The 23,964-nt window shown below is 44.6% G+C and overlaps 1 long non-coding RNA gene across 1 annotated transcript; it reads right to left on the bottom strand.

Annotated features, from left to right (window-relative positions):
• Positions 1-4,938: 4,938 nt before the first annotated feature.
• Positions 4,939-14,051, bottom strand: LOC132207264 (uncharacterized). Its single transcript, XR_009443389.1, has 4 exons — positions 13,896-14,051; positions 12,980-13,055; positions 8,009-8,090; positions 4,939-7,228 (listed from the first exon to the last, which is right to left on the bottom strand). It is a non-coding gene; the product is annotated as an uncharacterized LOC132207264 (long non-coding RNA).
• Between the last annotated feature and the right edge of the window lie 9,913 nt (positions 14,052-23,964).

The raw sequence follows: 23,964 nt of genomic DNA, 5'->3' as shown, positions 1-23,964 counted from the left end.
CAGACTCCGTGGCACACCACAAGTCACAGGCCTCCAGTCCAAGAAACAGTCTTCAACCATCACCCTCTGCTTCCTCCCATCAAATACATTTTGAATCCAATTAGCCGACTCACCCTGGTAGCCATGCAACCGAACCTTCCTTATTGGCCTGCTGTGCAGGACTTAGTCAAAGGCCTTACTAAAGTCCACACAGACAACATCCACTGCCCTACCCTTATCTATCTGTGTGGTTACCTCTTTGAAAGTCTCAAAACATTTGTCAGACATGACTTCCAACTCTCAAATCCTTGCAGACTATCCCTAATCAGACATGGAATATCCAAATGTTGGTTGATCCTGTCCCTCACTATCCTCTCTGCTAACTTGCCTCCCAGTGATGTCAGCTCACTGGCCTGTAGTCCCCTGGCTTGTCTTTGCTACCTTACTTAAACAATGCAACAACATTACCCACCCTCCAGTCTTCCAGAACTTCACCAGTGGCTAAAAAGAAAGCAAAAACCTCTGCAAGGGCCTGTGCAATTTCTTGACTAGCCTGCCACATCATCCAAGGCTGGACTTGATCAGGCCTTGGGATTCATCCATCTCAATATGCTCTCAGGCTGAAAACACCTCCTCTCTGGTAATATGTATGCAGTCTAAAAATATCTCCACTTGTTCCCCTTATTTCCTTCGCATCCATGGTTCTCTCCTTAGTAAATACAGAGGAGAAATATTCATTAAAAATCACCCCCCACCCCAAACTCCTCTGGCACCACGCATAGACCACCATGTTGACCTTTAAGGGGGCCTGTTCTCTCCTGAGCCACCATTTTACTCTTAATATAGCTGTAGAACCGCTTGGGATTACCTTTTACCTAATCTGCCAGATCCATCTCATACCCTCTTTTTGACCTTCTGATTTCCTAGTGTAGCTATCTGGGGATTCATCAGAGTCTGATCGCTTAAACGCAATATATTCCTCCTTGTTTTCCGTGAGCAGAGTCTCAGTATCCCTCAATATCTCAGGTCAGCTTTTGTCACTTCTGTCAACTTCTGCTGTCCGAATGTGTATGTTATTAGTCCGTAACATTCAGTTTGTGCTATGTGAAAGTACAGGTGTAATTCTCAATCTATACCGATCAGTTTCGACAAAAGAATGTATGAGTGTTGTGACTAGTCCCTACATGTCCATTCTGTTGCATCAATATGAGTGGGCAGGCATTGATCTGTACCTGCCAATTTGTGCTCCATCAATATGAGAGTTTAGTTTCTGCAAGGCAGATGCAAGAGTGTAGTTATCTCACTCTACCCGGGGGATATTGTTCTGTGACTATTTGAGTTCAGTTGTCACAGTGTACCTACCACATGTTACTTGGTGAATATGAGAGTTTGGTTTTAAATCTGTGACTGTCAGCTTCTCCTTGGGGAGTTTGTTTGTACAATTATCAATCTATCCCTGAAAGATTCTGCAGCGTGAATGTGTAATTGTAGTTATCATTCTGTCCATATCAGTCTTCGCTATGTGAATAGGAGTGTATTTACTAATTTGTTTCCTTCAGTTTCCTGTCATATGAAAATGTGAGGTTAGTTATCAATCTGTTCATTTTTGTATGCGTTCTGTGAATGTTTGGCAGCAGTTATCACTCTGTACCTGTCAGGTTATGCTCGATGAATACATTTTCAGTCAATCCATGACTGTTTCTGTTATAAGAATGCAAGAGTTATTTATCATTCTGTTGCTGCCAGGCTCTGCTCTGTGAATGTCTGATTGCTTTTATCAGGCTTTCCCTCTCAGTTTCTCTGTGCATATGGGAGTGTGGGTATGGGTATCAATTTGTACCTGCCATTTTCTGGTATCTGAATATGAGAGTTTGCATGTCAATCTGTACCTGTCACCTTCTGGTGTGTCAATATTTGAGTGCATCTGTTCCTGGCAGTTTGTGATACACAAAGGATGGCAGTGCAGTTATCTATCAGTCACTGTCACTATTTACTGTGTGAATGCATGAATGCAGTTATCCTTACGTATCTGTTAGTTTCAGCTGTGTGGCTTTGTGAATGCAGTTACCAGTCTCCGCCCGTCAGTTTTTGCTGTGTTAAAATATGGGTTTGATAATCAATCCATGCCTGTGAGTGCGTGCTCTGTGAATGTATGGCTGTCATTACCAGTCTCTACCTCAAAGTTTCTGCTGAGTGTGTGTTTCGATATCCATCTGTACCTGTCAGTTTGTCATGTGAATGTCTGACTGTTGTCATCAATGTGACCCTATAAGTTTCTGCAGTTCAACTATGTGACTGTAGTTATTAACCTGCACCTTCCCATTCCTGCTGTTAAAATCTGAGTGTATTTATCTATCTATGCCTGTCAGTTCCTGCGATGTAAAGATATGACTGTTGTCATCCGCCTTTACCTGTCAATCTCTGCTACGCGAATGAGAGTTTAATTATCAACCTATATCTGACAATTTCTATGAGGTTTATGCGAGTGTCAGGCAATATGCTGTGAAACCATGAGTGCTGTTATCAACTAATACCTGTCAGTTTCTGTATTGTGAATGAGAGGACAGGTATGAATCTTTCTCAGTCACTGCTGTGTGAACATGTGAGTGTGTTTACCAATCTCTCCCTGTCAGATCTGCGCTGCGGACATGAGAGCATAATTGTTAGTCAGTGCCTGTCATTTTCTGTGACGTAAATGTTAGTGTCATTATTATTGTCTCCGTGTCAGTTTCTGCTGTGTGAATGGGGGAAGCAATGGCCGAGTGGTGTTATCACTGGTCTGTTACTCCAAAGATCCAGATAATGTTCTGGGCACCAGGTTCAAATCCCGCTATGACAGATGGTGGAATTTGAATTCAATAAATATCTGGAATTAAGAGTCTAATGATGACCATGAATCTATTGGCAATTGTCAGAAGAAAATAAAAATCATGTCTCTTTGGGCAGGAAACTGCCATCCTTACCTGGTCCACGCTACATGTGACCCCAGACCCACAACAGTGTAGTTGACTCTTAACTGCCCTCTGGGCAATTAGGGATGGGCAAAAATGTTGCCTTGCCAGCAACACCCTTGCCCTGTGAATGAATAAAGAAATGTGAGCTTACTATCAATCTGTATCTGTCAGGTTTTGTTTTAAGCTCTGTGGCTATGGGTGTCATTTTCAGTCTCTATAGTTTCTGCTATTACAATGATTTTAGTTATTGATGTGATGTTAGTTTCTGCCAGGTGACTATTTGAGCAGAATTATCAATCTGTAAATGTCACTTTCCAATATGCAAGTATGAAAGTCTGGTTGTCAGACTGTTCTGGCAGGTATATGCAATGTGAATAAAGGGAGTGTAGTTATCGGTCTGTCTCTGTCAAGTTTCTGTCATGTCAACCTCTGAATGTAACCTGAAAGTTTCTGTAATATGCATGTGTGACTGTAGTAATCAACATGTCCCTGTCATTTTCTGCTGTGAGAAGGTGAGTGTACTTATCCTTCTAGGTCAGTCAGTTTCTGCAATGTCCATCTGTGAGTTTAGATATCAATTTATCCCTGGTGTTTTCTGCTCAGTGAATGTGCGTAGTTATCAAAGTGAACCTGTCAGGTTATGCTGTGGGAGACAGAGTGTTATGATCAGTCTGTTCATGACAGTTTTTGCTCTGTGAATATGTGAGTGTAGATATTGACCTGGACCTTTCAGTTTCTGATTTGTGAATGTATGAGTGCAGTTTTAATTTGTACCTGTTAGTTTCTGCTCTGTGAATCTGAGAGCGCAGTCATCAACACAGTCCACACAGTTTGTGTCAAGTGAATGAATGCAATTATCTGTCTCTGTTACGTCTGTTGAGTCCATCGACCTGCACCTGTCAGTTAATGCAATTGGAATGAAAGCGTATAGTGATCACCCTGTACCTGTCAGTTTGTCAGACTTGACTGTGTGAGTGTTGTTATTCATTGACGCCTCTCAGTTTCTGCAATATGAAGGTGAAAGTGCCGTTATCAATCCATACTATTCACTTCCTGCTGGGTGAATGTGTGAGTTCATTCTCTGTTTCTGCTATGTCAATATGACAGTTTAATTATCAATCTGTACATGTCAGTTTCTGTGAGGTGAATTTGTGAGTGCAGTTTTCAACATGTAACAATGAGCTGCTCTGTGAATACTTGAGTGTCATCATAAATCTAAACCTGTCAGTTTATGCTGTGTGAAACTGGGAGTGTTATCATCAACCTGTTCCTGTCAGTTTCTGCTAAGTGGGTACCTGAGTATAGAGATCATTCTCTTCCTGTCAGTTTCTACTCAGTGAATGTGTTTCTGAAATTATCAGTCTGTCCATGACACACTGCTTTGCTACGGTAATGTTTCCTTATCAATCTGTATTTGTCAGTTTCAGCTCTGAGCATCTGAAAGAGTAGTTATTAAGGTTTGTAATTCATACAGGTCAGGTACTCAACTACAACAGCAATCATCCCAAGAACCACAAACAAAGCTGCATCAAAACGCTGTTCAAGTCAGCCACAATACACTGTCACACCCGGAGCTGTGTAGAGCCAAGGAAGAACATTGATACAGTGTCTTTAGAAGTGATAGTTACCTGAAAAGCGTCATTGCCAATAACTACAAAACAGATGACAACAGAAAGACACAACATGTCCAGAGACACTAGTCACCCTGCCATACATTAACGGCATACCAGAAATGACCACTAGATGACACCGCCCAGTAGGAATCATGGTAGGCCACAAACGGACAGCTACTGATGAGAACAAAGGATCCGCAAACCATGACCGACAGAACCAACGTTATTTACAAGATATGAAATGTAAAAAGGAGTTAAGTTATTTACAAGATTATGAAGAGATCGTCGTTACCATGACACAGGGTAAACCGGTAGGAAATTAGCCTTCAGGATAAACACCAACCAGCTACCAAGAGACATGACCAACTATCACTCATCTAAATGTACACGGACAAAGACGGACACCAATTTGACTGGGACAACGTAGGCATACAAGGAGAAGCCAACCAAAGACATGCACCAGAATTCCTAGAGGCTGGCACTCAAACTGGAACTCCATTAATAAACATGTCAAGCTGGACTCCATGTACGAAGAGACAAATCCAGAAGTGATGCCACCCACCCCAGCAAACCGAGGCACATAAACAGCAAGTAGGACAGAACACCACTGCTTCACTGGAGGCGCACTGATGATGTCACGTAGGATGATGACAAAATGTCTGTAAACAAACTTACAAGCTTGGCAAGCAAGTCAGCAAAAGCATAGTTATTAATCTGACCCTGACAGTAACTGCAATGCAAATGTGACTGCAATTATCAACTTCTATCTGTCAGTTACTGCAATTTTGAATGTTACTGTTATCAATCTCAGTTTCTACTTGGTGACCGTGTGAATACGCTTATAAGGACCAGCCAGATTCTGCTCTGTGAATATCAGAGTAGTTATCAAAATGTACCTGTCAGTTTATGCCATAGAACAATACAGCGCAGAGCAGGCCCTTCGGCCCTCAATGTTGCGCTGACCTGTGAGCTAATCTCAGCCCATCCCCCTACACTATCACATTATCATACATATTTTTATCCAAGGCCAGTTTAAATGCCCCTAATGTGGCTGAGTTAACCACATTGGCAGGCAGGGCGTTCCAGTGCCTTAAACACTGAGTAAAGAACCTGCCTCTAACATCTGTCTTATATCTATCACCCCTCAATTTGTAGCTATGCCTTCTTTTGCAAGCTGATGTCATCATCCTCAGAAAAAGACTCTCACTGTCCACCCTGTCTAATCCTCTGATCACCTTCTATGTCTCTATTAAATCGCCTCTTAGCCTCCTTCTCTCCAATGCGAACAGACCCAAGTCCTTTCGTCATAAGGCCTTCGCTCCAGACCAGGCAACATCCTGGTAAATCTCCTCTGCACCTTTTCCAATGCTTCCACATCCTTCCTGTAATGGGGCGACCAGAACTGTACGCAATATTCCAAATGAGGCTGCACTAGTGTTTTGTACAGTTGCAACATGACATCACCAATCCGGAACTCAATCCCTCTACCAATAAAAACCTAACACACTGTACGCCTTCTTAACAGCACTATCAACCTGGGTGGCAACCTTCAGGGATCTATGTACATGGACACCAAGATCCCTCTGCACATCCACACGACCAAGAATCTTTCCATTGACCCAGTATTCTGCCTTCCTATTATTCTTCCCAAAGTCAATCACCTCACATTTATCCACATTGAACTCCATTTGCCACCTTTCAGCCCAATTCTGCAGTTTATCCAATTCTCCCCGCAACATTCTTCCACACTGTCCACCACTCCACCGACCTTAGTGTCATCTGCAAGCTTACTAACCCATCCACCTAGGCCTGCGTCCAATTCATTTATAAAAATGACAAACAGCAGTGGTCTCAAAACAGATCCTTGAGGCACATCACCAGTAACTGGACTCCAGGCTGAATATTTTCCATCAACCACCACTCGTTGCCTTCTTACAGAAAGCCAGTTTCTAATCCAAACTGCTAAATCTCCCTCAACCCCAAGCCTCCGTATTTTCTTCAATCGCCTACCATGTGGAGACTTACCAAAGGCTTTACTGAAGTCCACGTACACCACATCAACTGCCCTACCTTCATCCACATGCTTGGTCACCTTCTCAAAAATACTCGATGAGGTCTGTGAGACATGATCTGCCCTTGACAAATCCATGTTGACTATCTCCAATCAAATTGTTGCTTGCTAGATGATTATAAAACCTCTCTCTTATAATCCTTTCCAAAACTTTTCCTACAACAGACACAACGTTCACAGGTCTATAATTGCCTGGGTCATTCCTACTGCCATCCTTGAACAAGGCCACAACATTTGCAACCCTCCAGTCCTCTGGTACTAAACCTGTAGACAATGAGGCCTCAACGATCAAGGCCAAGGGCTCTGCCACCTCCTCCCTAGCTTCCCAGGCAATCCTCGGAAAAATCCCATCCGGCCCAGGGGATTTATCTACCTTCACACCTTGTAGAACTGATCTCACTTCCTCCTTACTCACCTCAATCCTTTCAATTCTAGTAGCGTGTAATTCAGTCTTCTCCTCTACAATATTCTCCTTTTCACGTGAAACTGGGAAAGCTGGCTCCAGCATCTGCAATTCTTGCTATCTTCAAGGTTATTTTCAAACTTTTCCTGTCAGTTGCTTCGATATGGAAATGTGCATGTACAGCAACTTGTATCTCAAAGTTTCTTCTCTGTCAATTTGAAAGTAAACTGATGTATCATTATGTACCCGTGAGAATCTACTTTGCAAATATTTGAGGACAACGATCAAACTGTGCCTGTCAGTATTTTTCAAATCTGCGGATATGTGAGTGCAGTTACAAATTTGTACCTATCACTTCATGCTTTGTGAAATTGAGAGTGTTATCATCAATATGATAATGTGGATATGACAGCGTAGTTATTGTTCAGTTGCTGTCAGTTTGCTGTGTGAATGTGAGCGTGGTTATTAATGTGTGCATGCCAGTTTTGGCTATGCGAATATTTTCATCAATCTTTACCTGTCAGTTACTGCAAAGTCAATATGAGAGACTCATCAATCTTTTTTGGTCTGTTTGCATAATATGAATCTGAAAGGTTAGATATCGATCCATGTTTGTTGCTTTCTACTTCTAAAAGTGGTTTAATTGTCAGCAATCAGTAATTTTATGGGTTGAGATGTGATTCATAATGTGATAGATGTTATTAGAGTCATTTTATGTAGATTTTCTTCAATTTCTGCGTGTATACTTTGGACAAGGAGGTCTATCCACCTTAAAAATGGTGTAAATATCAATGGGCTATGAATGGTGAAACTTATTGGAACTGGGCATTTTGAATGGAGAGCAAAGAAAAATAAAATTGCATTTTTTATGTGCTGTCTTACTGTTGGTTTGAACAGATCTGTTGGAAATTAAGCTCAATGTGTGACTGACTCGATCCGTTCTGTGACTGTAGAAAGGATGTTCTCTACTCTGACAGTGGGAACATACCTGCTGTTTATTATAATGAGCTGGTCACACTTGGCTTTGATCTGAAGCAATGTTACATTGTCCTGGTCCTTCCAGTGTTTGTCTGTAGGAAGACGGAACAGATAGCTCCTGTAAACCAACATCAGTTGGGTTTGACAATATTTAACTGATCAATGCAACATTTTGCTAATAGTCATTTGGATATTTTGTTTATCACCAGGAATTCTAACATAACTATGGGTCAGATTCCAGTCTTGCACTGAGCTGCTTCTTGTCTAATAATTTTTAATGACATCAACACCATTTGAGTGAGGTCTCAAAAGTAACCAAAACCTGCACAGCTCCATGACTGCATCTACCTTAGACAAACCTGTCTGTGGATATGAGTTTAGTTATTGATTTATTCGTGTCAATTCCTACTTGGCGAATGTGAGAGCGTTGTTGTCAAATTTGGTAAATTATTTATGTATTACACAGCAGAGACTGACAAGGACAGAATGGCACAGATCTCTAGACTGACTTAAACGATCCAGCACAGAAGGCATCCATGTGGCTCATCATGTCCATGCTGACCCGAACAACACCAGACAGCCATCACCATCCCATTTTCCTGCACACATCCCATAGCCCTGCAGCTTACAGAACTTACGGGGGAGGTTCAGGTTGCTCTTAAAAGAGTTCGTGCATTGTGTATTGGCATCATCTCACTGCATTCGTTGTTGTGTCAGAAAATCAGTTTCCTCAAGTCCTTAATTGCATGAATAAGGAGAATACCTGGTGCTGCCTATTTGGTCTTCTCTGTTACTTGTTTCTTCCATTCACAGGTACAATTTCTGTATATAGGAATTACTTCTCTACCTGTCAGAATGTGCTATTCAATGGGGCTGCAGGTTTCAGTCCATTGCCCGTTAAAATTAGACAGACAGTCAACACAGACCAGCGTGATTATTTTGTGAAGAACTTGGAAAATAAAATTTAACACTCAGGACTAGGGCTGCTCTCATGTGCAAATTCTCAGAATTCATCTGAGAGTTTTTTTGAAAAGAGCTGTTGTGATGAAACAAGATGGACAGCCACACTCAATGGATCCTGTTTCACTCTTCCTGCATTATGCGACTGAGCGGTTTAAATGTTTCCTGTAAATTGGAGAACCATTTACCACAGTGGGAGAGGAGAGAGTTTTCAAGTCATCTCTCCTGTAGTGAATGGGAAAGACCGTATGTTCTTCAGTTGTTTGAGCGTGTAGCTTTCACAGGCAGATGAAAATGCAGGACATTGCAATAGTATGAGTGTTGGCTTTTCTTCAGAGTTGAGGAGGGAAAAGGAACGGACCTTTGCAACTGCTATATTAGAGTCTAAACAGCAGTGGTGATATCAAGGGACATCTTCGAGTATGATATGAGTATTGAGTATTGATATGAGTATTGTTTCATATTGCATAGTGACATACGTTTTGGAATACTGAAGTAAAGGTATTAATTTAATATGTTATAGCCAAAGGGAAAGTGCCATGAACAAATCAACTGCATTGCAGCTGACTGATCACAATGTTCCTTGTGCAGGAAAGAAAATTGGCTTATTTACTTCTATTTTATTTTGTGGCTCAGACATTACCCTTGCTGTGTGGGGAGGAAGAAGACAGAATTTTTATTTTCTGTCATGCAGTGGAGAAAACTGCAACAGTCAAACTAAATTTACTGAAGAATAAACATTGCTGAACTCTCCTGGCAAACAAAAAAAAAGGAGAATGTTTACTATCTACCTGATTTGGCCAAATCCTTCTTTCTCCACTGTTTTGAAGAATGACTTTTTATTGTGTTCCTTATTTGAGAAAATGGCAACTAGTTTTCTATTGTGTGAGATGTAATACTTCAAAGGGAGTGTCATGTGGAACACAGGGCTATTTGAATAATATTTAAGCTAATTAGAAAAAAAAACGTCCATGATTATAAAGTCCTCCTGCTTAGGACAGAATAAAAGAAAAATATATTTCTGCTCGGTGACAAAACTGACAACTATCCGGCAATAAAGGTAGGGATGGTAGTTCCTCTACCACCATGATATATTGATGGAAATTGAATGCTGGCTGAATGGATGTAGAATTGTTGCCTCGTTGTTTCTAACCAGTACAGACTCAGTGAGAGACAGGACTGTTTTCTGTGTCGCAGATGTCTATGACTGTATATGTGTGAGTGATAATCATTTTGTGCATATCATTTTCTGTTAGCTGGAGTTTAAATGGAACTCCACAGTTGTTAGTCCTTGCATCATATCTGTAGTTATGGCGTTTGCGCTTTGAACTAATTCTGGATCAGTCAGTACCTATGTCGGTCAGTCCATCCACATGGAGACAAAGCAGAGTTAATATTATGGGACCTGTGACACTTCTTCAGAACACTCATTTCTCTTCACAGATGCTGCCAGACTTGCTGAGGTTTTGCGGCAACTTCTACTTTTGTTTCTGATTCCTATCAGCTGCAGTTCCTTGATTTTTCTATTTGTCAGGCTTTGACACTAAAAATGCATGTGGAATTCACGTCATTTATTTGTTGTGTTTATGTATGGGATTAATATTTATCAAAGGAGCAATTCTGTCCTGATCAGTTATTGGTCAACTAAACTTAAGTATCATTCATCATTTATTTCGTTGACTCATGGTGACTGCAGTATTTCCCACATCTGTATTAAACATCGATCTCTAAGAAGACTGTTGAAACAATGTAACAGTGATCATCTGGATTGTAACTTGAAAAATATGCTTAATAAACATAGAAACTGAATTCAGTCAGAAACTGAATTAAATCTAAAACTGACAGACTGATTGAAAAAGACATTTATATATTCAGACAGCCATCCCTACCTCTCTTTTCTGCAATGTCGATATGTGAGTTTAGTCATCAATCTGTTCATGTTAGTTTCTGCCACGTGAATGTTTGAGTGCAGTTATCAGTTTGTATCTGTTGGTTTCATGAGCAGTTCATGAGAATTCTGTCACAAAATCCAACAGTTTTTTTCTTCTGAGGGAGCGACCAAATGATATTTAGTTTATGACCACGGCAATTACCATGGATTTAAATGCACGGGAATTGGATGCCTTCGCTCACATTCGGTACTGTTTGTCTCTTATGAAAAGGTAGCTCTCTGATCTGAAATCCATGAGGAGAAGCAATTTTGAATGTTACATGCTCTGAGGCTTGCAGTGTATTTGATCTTCATGCCTGGTACATGTTTAGCACATGTCAGGGCCGTGTATGTATTTGCAAGTCATTGTAAACCACTGTCGTGTGTATGTTGAGAGTGTGTTTGTGGTGAGACTTTGAGAGCGAAAAAACACATGCACTCAATAAGCATTCTCTGTCAGGCTTTGACACAGGATGTGTGCATTTAAACGTCACATTATTTAATTGTCCTGTCTCTGTCTGGAACATGTGTTGGTCAAATGATTAATACTATCCTGCTCAGTTACTGATGTGAATGTTTCCATCCACATCTGTACTCATTACCTACTTCACATCTGGTTGGCGTAACTATGCAATGGCATGAACTAATTATTCACCTTTAAAGGAATGCTTCGTGCACCTTGTTCTGATATAGGAAAGCCTCCGGAGACTAATTAACATCTCTATTTGAAGCTTTCCCCCAAATGCTTTTAGTGATTTGTATTTTATTATGTGCATATATTTCTCGATTTCATCATAATTATCGGAAGAGTCTTTAAAAGTATTTCTTAATACTATGAATAATATGAAAGAAACAACAAATTGCTGCATAATGGCCTTATCTGCTGTTTTCATGAAATTCTAGGCTGACTGTCATCTGGGATCATTCACATCCCTTGCCCTAACCAACTCTGTTCACCCGAAGGGACAATATCCTTTCATTAATGAGATTGGAATTAATCATGGCTGTAATTTGATGAATGTGTTTGATCCTCTGGTACTTATGCAAACCATTAGTTCATCTGTTTGTTCTTGCAGGAGCTTACTATCCCCTTCAATGTTTGTTCCAAATCTTCAAACTGTCTCGCACAAACCTTCTCGCAGTTGTTCATACAAATGCTCCCTCTTGTGTCAGAATAACGTCTTCTCTTCTAATAGTAATACCTGTAATTTTTTATTCATTCACAGCATGATGGTGTTGCTGTCTCAGCTTGCATTTATTGCCTGCACCTAATTGCCCAGAGAGCAGTTCAGAGTCAACCTCATTGCTGTGGGTCTGGAGTCTCACGTAGGCCAGACCAGGTAAGCATGCCAGTTTCCTTCCCTCAAGGAAACAAGTGAGCCAGATGGATTCTTTTTCCTGACAGACAATGGACTCATTGTCATCATTAGATTCTTAATTCCAGATCTTTATTGAATTCAAATTCCGCCATTTGCTGTGGGGTGTTCGAAACCATGTCCCCAGAATGTTGTCTGGTCTCTGCATTAACAGTGCAGTGATACGACCACGAAGTCAATGCCTCCCAGATCTGGTGGCCTTTGTTCAGAACTGAGGAAGCGTACCAGGCCTGAAACATTAACTCTGATTTCTCATCACAGATGCTGCCAGACCTGCTGTGCTTTTCCAGAATCTTCTCTTTATTATTTGTCTTCCTCAGTCACTGATAACATGTAAAGTTTCCTTCCATGTCTGTACCCAATATCCACTCCATATATGGTTACATTGTTACAAGGACAACTTGAACTATTTACATACCTTGACTGGAACTTGAAAAAATGCCCTTCCTCAACATGCATTCAATGCAGTTAGTGAGCATATATTTGTGAAGAAGATTCAATTGATCCCTCTTCAAATGCTTAAAAGAGACAATGGACTTTCAAAGATGAACTTTACTGGAACTGCACCGGTTTATGGGGAAAGAGATACGTTTGTATTTTGTTGATGTTGTTTGACCCTTGGATTGAATGTATATATCTGGAATTTGAGCTCAGTGCAAGTCTCACCCCTATGACTGTGGAAAGTAAATTCTCCACTCTGACAGTGCTAACATACCTGCTGTTTGGTTGGAGCAGCTGGTAGATGCTGTACTGATGAAATATGACACAGTCTTGGCCCATCAAGTATTTGCCTGGAGGAAGAAAGAACAGAATTCTCCTGTAAATTAACATCCAACAATTTTGAAAATATTAGAACTGATCAAGGCAAAATTTAATTAATACTCACAATACTTCCTTGTTTTAAAGCCAACAATTCAAACAGAGAACACTTGGCTCGATAATTTACCTGGACTCCTCCTCATCTTTCTTTGTGCAAAATTCTAAAACAATTTATTAAGATACAAAAACTAACCAACACCTGTACAGTCCTTGAACTGAATGTTTACACATTTCAATACCCAGCTCCCAATACACTACCTATTTAAGGGAAGAACAACAGGCACTAAAAAAAATACGAGTGCTCTCTGATGAAGGGTTTAGGCCCGAAACGTCAGCTTTTGTGCTCCTGAGATGCTGCTTGGCCTGCTGTGTTCATCCAGCCTCACGTTTTATTATCTCGGATTCTCCAGCATCTGCAGTTCCCATTATCTCTAATACGAGTGCTGTGTTTATCCTTTACATGATTAACACGTTTGCATGGACTGTGACTTCTTTACGATTCAATGCCAATTCGCAACAAACAACGTGAAACAGAAGCTAAACGATGAATTACCATCAGCGTTCGGAGAATTAAATATCACAAGCCTGAACCCCAGCAACAGCTTCTTGCCGCTGTGTCTCCCTCAGCAGGCCCACACACAGCCCGAGAAAGGCCTCTCTCTCCCCGCCCCCAGGCCCAGGCCGCTCACTCCAAGTTCCGGGACCAGTTCCTGCTCTGCTCCGCTCCGCCTCTTACCAACAGCCCCCGGTTCTCCCTGAACTGAGCCCGAATCAATGCCGGTCTCGGAGCCCCCTCTGTGTCCCAGACTCACATCTCGATGCGCTGCTGGAAGGAGCCTGCTGTTCCCTCGCTTCCCTGTGCGCTGGTCTCTCCATTGCGGCCTGTCTCAAACAAACCTCTCCCACTCACTGACTCAATGCTCCTCAATGGCAGCGCTGGGGGAGGACCTCACGCATGCGCTCCTCCAGTCACAACAAGCAGCTTTTTTGTTGCCTTTTGGCGGTTTTGGGAGGGGGGGCGGCGCGCAGAAACAACATCACGCATGCGCTGCACTTCACAATGCTCCCCAGAAACAAACATCATTTGGTCATTGTCAGTCGGAACTGCAGACGCTGGAGAATCTGAGATAACAAGGTTTGAGCTGGATAAACACAGCAGGCCCAGCAGCATCAGAGGAGCAGGAAGGCTGACATTCCAGGCCTCGACCCTTCTCTCTGAAATGGCTCCAGGCCCGAAACGTCAGCCTTCCTGCTTTTCTGTTGCTGTTTGACCTGCTATGTTCATCCAGCTCGACACCTTGTTAGAAATTGGTCATTTCCCTATTCCCTTCACTCTCAGTTAGAGCAAAGCCACTCCGTCCATTTAATGTGCTTCACTATTCATAGAACATAGAACATAACAGCACAGTACAGGCCCTTCGGCCCTCGACGTTGTGCCGACCTGTCATACCGATTTCAAGCCCATCTAACCTACACTATTCCATGTACGTCCATATGCTTATCCAATGACGACTTAAATGTACCGAAAGTTGGCAAATCTACTACTGATGCAGGCAAAGCGTTCCATTCCCTTACTACTCTGAGTAAAGAAACTACCTCAGAAATCTGTCCTATATCTTTCACCCCTCAATTTAAAGCTATGCCCCCTCGTGCTCGCCGTCACCATCCTAGGAAAAAGGCTCTCCCTATCCACTCTACCTAACCCTCTGATTATTTTATATGTTTCAATTAAGTCACCTCTCAACCTTCTTCTCTCTAATAAAAACAGCCTCAAGTCCCTCAGCCTTTCCTCGTAAGACCTTCCCTCCATACCAGGCAACATCCCAGTAAATCTCCTCTGCACCCTTTACAAAGCTTCCACATCCTCTCTTATAATGCGGTGACCAGAACTGTACACAGTACTCCAAGTGCGGCCGCACCAGAGTTTTGTACTGCTTCACCATAACCTCTTGGTTCCGGAACTCAATCCCACTATTAATAAAAGCTAAAACACTGTATGCCGCCTTAACAGCCCTGTCAACCTGGGTGGCAACTTTCAAGGATCTGTGTACATGGACACTGAGATCTCTCTGCTCATCTACACTGCTAAGAATCTTACCATGAGGCCTGTACTTTGCCTTCCGGTTACTCCTACCAAAGTGCATCACTTCACACTTGTCTGCATTAAACTCCATTTGCCACCTCTCAGCCCAGCTGTGCAGCTTATCGATGTCTCTCTGCAACATACAGCATCCTTCGTCACTATCCACAACTCCACCGATCTTAGTGTCGTCTGCAAATTTACTAACCCATCCTTCTACGCCCTCATCCAGGTCATTTATACAAATGACAAACAGCAGTGGACCCAACACCGACCCTTGCGGTACACCACTCGTAACTGGTCTCCAGGATGAACATTTCCCATCAACTACCACCCTCTTTTCTTTCAGCAAGCCAATTTCCGATCCAAACTGCTATATCTCCCACAATTCCATTCCTCCGCATTTTGTACAATAGCCTCTTGTGGGGAACCTTATCGAATTCCTTGCTGAAATCCATATACACCACATCAACCAGTTTACACTCATCTACCTGTTTGGTCACCTTCTCAAAGAACTCAATAAGGTTTGTGAGGCACAACCTTCCCTTCACAAAACCGCGCTGACAATCCCTAATCAATTTATTCTTTTCTAGATGATTATAAATCCTATCCCTTATATTGTTTTCCAACACTTTACCAACAACTGAGGTAAGGCTCAGTGGTCTATAATTACCAGGGTTGTCTCTACTCCCCTTCTTGAACAGGGGAACCACATTTGCTATCCTCCAGTCATCTGGCACTACTCCTGTAGACAATGACGAGTTAAAGATCAATGCCAAAGGCTCGGCAATCTCCTCCCTGGCCTCCCAGAGGATCAGAGGATAAATCCCATCCGGCCCAGGGGACTTATCTATCTTCACCTTCTGAAGAATTTCTAATACCTCTTCCGTGTGAAACTCAATCCCACCTAGTCTCATAGGCTGTATCTCAGTATTCTCCTCGATAACATTGTCATTTTCTAGAGTGAACACTGTTGAAAAATATTCATTTAGCGCTTCCCCTATCTCATCTGACTCCACACACAACTTACCACTACTATCCTTGATTTGGCCTAATCTTACTTTCCTCATTCTTTTATTTCTTAAATACCTATACCTCGGCCCGAAATGTCACCTTTCCTACTTCTAAGATGCTGCTTGGCCTGCTGTGTTCATCCAGCTCCACAGCTTGTTATCTTGGATTATCCAGCATCTGCGGTTCTATTTATTGCTGATACAAACAGATCAAATTGTTACTGAGTTACAATGACCATATATGGAGTAGGTATTGAGTACAAATATGGAAGGTAACTTTTGATGTTATCAGTGACTGAGGAGGACAGAAATAATAAACAAAAACAGAATTTTCGGGTAGAGCTCAGCAGGCCTGGCAGCATCTGTGAAGAGAAATCAGAATTAATGTTTCGGATCCATGTGACCTTTGTGCAGAACAGTGGAAGTGTTTGAAAAGTTAACTATGATTTCTCTTCACATGCTGCCAGACCTGCTTTGCGTTTCCAGCAAATTCCATTTTTGTTACTGACATACAGCACCGGAAGTTTTTTTGAATTTTTATTTAGGACTAAAATAATCTTTTGATGAATACATGTCCCATACAAAGACACAGAAATTAAATAATGTGAAATACAAATGCACTTTCCCTGCCAAAGCCTGACAAGTCGAGAATGCAACATGGACTGCCAGATGCAGAATAAAACTCTGCAAATAAATAAAACAAAAAATCCTAGTACAAGGTAAAACTAAGTATCTGTGATACCATAGAACCCTAAAAAACGAAACAGCACACACTGACTCACAGGGCCAGCTTTTTAAAAAGAAAAATTAGCTTGTCTGTCCATTTCTACATGATATCTTTATCCTGATACACTATACCACAGATGGATAAATGAAAATGCCTCAGAAATACAGACCTGGTACATGTCAGCAGGAGGCCATTCAGCCCATTGTGCTTGCTCTAGAACATTTGTACTCTTTGACTGACAGAAAGCTCATAAACAACAAATGGAAATGGGATGAAAGCTCACTCTCTACACCCTCATAACTATTCTCTCAGATTGAAGCACAGTCACAGAATATCACTGGTGGCCAGAGAATAAAACCACTTTGATGCACAAGAGTAGAAATTGATTATTTTGGATTGAGAACTTCACTCACACAGTCACACAGCAAAAACTGGTATATTTGCAACAATTACTAAACTCATAAATGGACCTAACAGAAACGGAAAGGCATACATTAATAGTTGCTCTTGTTCACGTTGCAGTAACTGACAAGAAGAGAATGATGATAACAGACACATTCTCATTGTTCAAAACAGGAGAGGGGTTCGACAGTTAATGGGAGGGCCCTGGGAAGTGTTCCCCAACAAAGACACCAAGGTGCTTGTGTGCGTAGTTCATTGAAAGTGGAGTCGCAAGTAGATAAGGTGGTGAAGCAAGTGTTTGCCTTCATTGGTCAGTGTATTGAGAATAGGAGTTGAGATGTCACGTTGTGGCTGTACAGGAAATTTGTTGAGTCCCACTTTTACTGCTTGAAGTTGTAGCCAACCTGCCGTGGGAAGGAAGTTGTTGAACTGGAGAGGGTGCAGAAAGTATTTACAAAGATGTTGCCTGGACTAGATGGTGTGAACTGTTTGGAGAGGGTGAACAGGCTCGGGCTTTCTACCCTGCAGCATCAGAGACTGAGGGGTGACCTTATAGAGGTTTATAAAATCATGAGGGGCATGGATAGGGTGAATAGCCATGGTCTTTCTTTCTTGGGTGGAGGAGCCCAAACCTTAAGGGCATGGTGAGAGGGTCAATGTTAAAAGAGACCTGAGGGAGATTTCTTTAGTGCAGAGTGTGCGGCATGTTTGGAACAAGCTGACAGAGGTACACCTTGTGGAGGGTACAATGATAAGTTTTAAACACCATTGGACGGGTAGATGAACAGGTCGACATGAGAGGGATGTGTGCAAAATGCTGGCAAATGGGACGAGATCAGATTGGGATGTTAATCTATTGCAGACCAATTGGATGAAAGGGTCTGTTCCCATTCTGTTTCACTCATGGACGCTGTGATGCTCGAGCTGATTCTGTACATAAATACAGATACTGCAAGGACAGGTCAGAGTCTGGGTATCCTGCAGTGAGTGTCTGGTCTCCTGCTTCCCCAAATCCTGTCCAACATCTAATGTGATCAAGTCAGGAATGTGATAGTTTAGCCCCACTTACCCGGATGAATGCAGCTCCAAAAACACACCAGAAGCAAGGTACCATCCAGGAGAGTAACACTTGATTGGCTGCACATCCGCAAACGTCCATTCCCTCAAACACCAATGCTCAAGCAGCAATGTGTACCTTCCAGAAGATGCACAGCTGGAATTCACCAACGCTCCATAGACAGTGCCTTCCAAGCCCACGACCACTTCCATCTAGATACCACTGTGACACAGGGTGCCATCCAATACTTATGTGTTGCTTCAGTGAGAATGTCCCATTTCTTTCATTTCTCTGTATGTTCTTTCAACATTGAATTAATATTTACGGGATAAAGGTCAAGGTGAATGAATACTACAGTTAACAGCTCACTTGGATCAGATATTGTCATTGTACAGTGGAGCAAATTGAATGGGCCAAATTTTAAATCTGCTGCTTTGATTCCTTGCAGGAGTGAAACTGCAGACCTTGGACAAAGACTCGGGGTACAGTCAGAATTCAGGGCCATCGCAGTATTTCGTCAACCAGTCACCAGATCATGCGGGGAGAGGGCCACAGCCACCCCTCTTGAAGATGCAGTTACCGCATTAATCTTTAGCTCAGATTGGAAAGCGAGAGTGATGATGCTCTGATTCTTGCAGTGCAATACATTTTGTGTTACAGTAATCCAATGCAACGGGATCACTGTACCCTTCCCCTTATTCTATATGACCAATCGTTTGAAACTCCTAATTGGAGATGGACCCACCAATAGCCAGGCCAAGGTTTGACACAATCTCATAATGAGTTTTGAGAAGATTTGTAGCTCAGGTTGAGGTTCTGGATGTGAGTTGGCTCACTGAGCTGGAAGGTTAGTTTTCAGACGTTTCGTCACCCTTTTTTTATTTGAAAAAATATACTTTTTTCATAAGATGTACAAAAAATAACACATTTACACACCTACCCAGTCATGCAGACCGCTTTGAGTTACCCAGGGGGTACATACACCAACTAAAGGAAAAAAAAACAAACAAAGAAGAAAAAAAACAAAGCAAAGAAAATACCCCGGCAGTCGTCCACCCGCACAGTCCCCGTTGGCCCCCTGGCCAGTTGGGGAAGGCTCCAGCTGGGCCCAGTTACCAGATATGGCCCTTTTTACCATTCTGGATGAGGGGTTTCATACAGTGGTCTTTCCCCACCCCGACAACCCGGAGTCGATGGAGGAGGCGTCAGGTGATCCAGGGATGGGCGACGGTCCGGAAAGCAAGGAGGAGGGTGCGCCTGCAGGCCCAGTCACCGCAACCATCAGGCGGTAAGAGACAGCTGCAGGGGGGCTATAAGAGCTCCTCTGATGAGGGAGATTCGGAGGCGGCCCGCCCAAAGCAGAAGCTATAGATCTCAAGGGAGAAGGAAAGCAGCACCCCGCTTCCAGGTGACGGGAGGCGTCCTGAGGCTCTCTCCGACACCCAGCCACGTGCCGCTGGCGCCCTGGAGGGCCCCCTGGAATTTTCAGGTGGGAAGGAGAAAACAGCATGTCCCCAGCCTGATCCAGAGCCAGACTCTCCTGCCTCCCAACCCCCGCCGGGTGGATGCCACCCAGAAGGCAGCACACACGGATTCCTGAGCCTGGAGATCGTCCAGCAGTTATCCCGGGCAATGGGCATGAAGGGGCAGATGGATGGGCTGGACCTTGAACTTGGGGAGGGTACTGTGTTCACTGCCCACAATGGGGGTATGAGTTGCGAGCATTAATGTGCGCAGCGTCAAGTCCACCGCAAGATGTGTGTCCATGTTGGCCAACCTGACCACCGTCAAGGCGGACCTCCTGTTTCTACAGGACTGTGGGATACTGCACCTCAGCAGGCACAGGGAAAAGGTCCAGCGCCTGGACCTGTGGGCCTTTGATCTGGTCGGGTGGTAACGACTGTCGCTCCTCGGGCCTGGCTATTCTGCTGCGGGGGCGCGACTTCGCCATCTCTCAAGTTCAGGAGGTGGTGGGGGGTCGCCACCTAGTGGTTGATGTCACCTACAGGAACGCTCTCCGGAGGCTGATCAATGTGTCCGCTCCAGCGGTACGGAGTGAGCGGTTGGCCGTCCTGCAGCGGCTTCCACCCCTGCTGGCTACGTCCAGGCCGGTCATCCTAGGCGGAGACTTCAACTGCATCATTGATGCAGATGGAAGATCCGGTGTGGGGATAGCGGGTGGAGGGAGTCAACTGGTCGTCATGTCCAGATTCCTGATGGGCACGATGAATGACGCCAATCTGCTCGACGTCTTCTGTATCCCTGCCGACGGAGCCCAGCGGAGATGCACCTGGTCACGGCCAGACGGGTCTATCCGCTCAAGGATAGACTTCCTGTTTGTGTCACGGGCGTTCTCGCTCAGCTCCACCGACATCGAGCCGGTGTTCTTCTCTGACCACTGCCTCCTGCTGGCCGACTGTCACTTACAGGATGACCAGCAGGCCGGCAAGGGAACGTGGAAGCTCAACACGACTCTGTTGACCCCAGAGAACGTCAAGGAGCTTAAGAGGGAGTACACCAGTTGGAGAACAGTGAAACCCCTCTTTGAGACTCCGGGCAACTGGTGGGAGACAGTGAAGGAGAACATCAAGAGGTTCTTTGTCCTCAAGGGTGTTCGGAAGGCGAGAGAGAGGCGGGGAAAGCTGTCACTACTCCAGAAAAGGGTGCAGAACTTACTCCTTCTGCAGTCGATGGCGGTCGAAGTCACGGAGGACCTCCGAGGTGAGGGGCCAGCAAGTCTCACTCTTTGCCGCGGAGGCCTCCAGGATAATCTTCCAGTCCAGGGTCTGCTCCGTGGAGCAGGACAAGACGTGCTCGCATTTCTTCTTTCAGAAGGTGCACCAGGAAAGCTCTGTGCTCAGCCGGCTGAAGGAGGATGATGGCTCGGTGACGTCGTTCTCGGCCCGACATTTTGAGGATCAGCAGATCCTTCTATGCCGGACTGTACGACGTGAAGCCGACAGACAGCATGGCCTCCAAGTCGTTCCTGTCATCTATCACAGAGGTCTTAGATAACAGCACGAGGGAGTGGCTGGACCGGCCGATATCCCTGGATGAGCTGACTAGAGTCCTCAAGTCCTTGGTGTGGAATAAGACTCCTGGGAGCAACGGCTTACCGGTCGTGCTGTATTCCGCTCTGTGGGACCTGGTCGGCCAGGACATGCTGGAGGTGTACGATAGTGCGCTTCGGGCAGGGGAAATGTGCAAGTCCATGACAAAGGGCATCATCACCCTCATTTACAAGAGGAAGGGGGAGAGGGAAGAAATTAAGAATTGGCGTCCCATTTCATTATTGAACATGGACTACAAAATCCTGGCCAAGGCCATAGCCAACCGGGTCAGGTCTGTCCTGGAGTCGATAATTCACCCGAACCAAACCTGTGCTGTGCCTGGCAGGAAGATCACTGAAAGCCTCACGCTGATCAGGGATATGATCGCCTACGTGGAGGACAGGAGGGTGGACACCTGCCTCGTCAGCCTGGACCAGGAGAAGGCCTTTGACAGGGTCTCTCATGCTTACGTGAGGGACATGCTCTCCAAATTGGGGTTTGGGGCAGGCATCCGCAATTGGATCCGGCTGCTCTACACCAACATCGTTAGCGCAGACTCGATCACCAGGTGGGAATCGGGCAATTTTCCCGTCAGATCTGGAGTCAGGCAGGGCTGCTCATTCTCTCGTGCCTTGTTCATGAGCTGTATGAAGCCCTTTGCCGCAACATCAGGGAGGACGTGAATCTGAAGGGCGTGACTATCCCAGACAGTGGAGGCCTTCAGGTCAAGACCTCCCTGTACATGGACGATGTCGCCATCTTCTGCACTGATCGTTGGTTGGTGGGGTAGGCTGTTGGACATCTGCGGCCAGTTTGAACTGGCCTCGGGTGCCAAAGTCGATAGGGGTAAGAGCGTGGCCATGTTCTTCGGGAACTGGGACGACTGCCCCTTCATCCCCTTCACCGTCAGGACAGTCTACCTGAAGGTGCTCTGTGTTTGTTTCAATGGAGCTGGAGCGTTCACTAAGACTTGGGAGGAGCATATCACCAAACTGAAGCAGAAGCTGGACAGGTGGACGCTCCGGTCCCCCTCCATCGCGGGTAAGAACCTGTTTTTCAGGTGCGAGGAGCTTTCGGTACTGTTGTATGTGGCGCAGGCCTGGCCTATTCTCTGGACCTGAGCCGCTGCGATCACCCGGGCCATCTTCCAGTTCATTTGGGGGTCAAGGATGGACTGGGTCCGTAGGGACACCATGTACAATAACCTGGAAAACGCGGGAAATGATGTACCGAACGCCACCCTCGTCCTGATGGCTACCTTTGTGTGCGGCTGCATCAAGCTGTGAGTAGATCCTCAGTACGCAAACACCAAGTGTCACTACTTACTGAGGTTCTACCTGTCCCCTGGTGTTGTGAAGGATGGGCCTGGCCTTGTTGCCGCAGAACGCTCCGAGTTGTTGTACCGTTCCATAACACCTGTCCTTAGTGGAGAAATTTTTGAAAGGAAACCCCTTTGACCACAAGGCCGTCAGGCAGTGGTCAGCACATAGTATCCTCGAGACTCGTTGGGAAAAGGAGAGGGTGGATCCCGTCGTGTGGTTCCCCATGCAGACTGCCAAAGTGGTTCGGCAGAATGCCTCATCACCAGAACTTTCAAACAAGCACAAGGACATTGCTTGGCTGGCGGTGAGAGGGGCTCTGCCAGTGAGATCCTTTATGCATGCCCGGAATCTCTGCGCCACCGCACGCTGCCCTCGAGGTGGCTGCGGGGGTGCTGAGACTGTCAATCACCTCCTTCTGGAGTGTGCCTATGCGCAGGAGGTCTGGAGGGGGATGCAGTGGTATTTGTCGAGGTTCGTCCCGAGCAGCTCCGTGACATGAGACTCTGTGCTCTACGGGCTGCTTCCCGGGACGCACATTGAGACCAACATCATCTGCAACTGGAGGACTATCAATGCGGTGAAAGACGCTCTTTGGTCTGCCCGCAACTTGCTGGTCTGCCAGCTGAAAGAACTGACCCTGACTGAGTGTTGCAGACCGGCTCACTCCAAGGTCCAGGACTACGTGCTGAGGGATGCTCTAAAGCTCGGGGCAGCTGCCGCGAAGGCGCCGTGGGGAAAACCACCGTATGAAACCCCTCGCCCAGAATAGAAAAAAGGTCCCTATCTGGTAACTGGGCCCAGCTGGTACCTTCCTCAACTAGTTAGGGGGCCAACGGGGACTGTGCAGGGAGACGACTGCCGGGGTATTTTCTTTGTTTTTTTTTCTTCTTTGTTTTGTTTTTGCCTTTCGTTGGTGTATGTACTCCCTGGCTAACCCGGAGCGGCTTGCATGACTGGGTCAGGGTATAAGTTTTTTTGTACATTGTATGAATAAAGTATGTTTTCTCAAATTAAAAAAAGCGACGAAATGGCTGAAAAATGAACCTTCAAACTCAGTGAGCAAACTCACATCCAGGATGTTGCCACAGTTGGAGAGTTTGAGTTTCATGGAGAGAGTGAATAGACAGGGCTTATTGTGGTTTGTTTTGCAGCTTGTTTTCCATGGAGTGTCAGAGGCTGGGTGGTGACCGTATAGAAGATTATTCACGCTGTCCATGCCCCTCTTAATTT

The sequence above is a fragment of the Stegostoma tigrinum genome, chromosome 44 (genome assembly GCF_030684315.1).
Source record: "Stegostoma tigrinum isolate sSteTig4 chromosome 44, sSteTig4.hap1, whole genome shotgun sequence".
NCBI lineage: Eukaryota > Metazoa > Chordata > Chondrichthyes > Orectolobiformes > Stegostomatidae > Stegostoma > Stegostoma tigrinum.
Note: the sequence above shows the minus strand (reverse complement) of the source record. Positions and strands in the feature narration are given on the sequence as shown.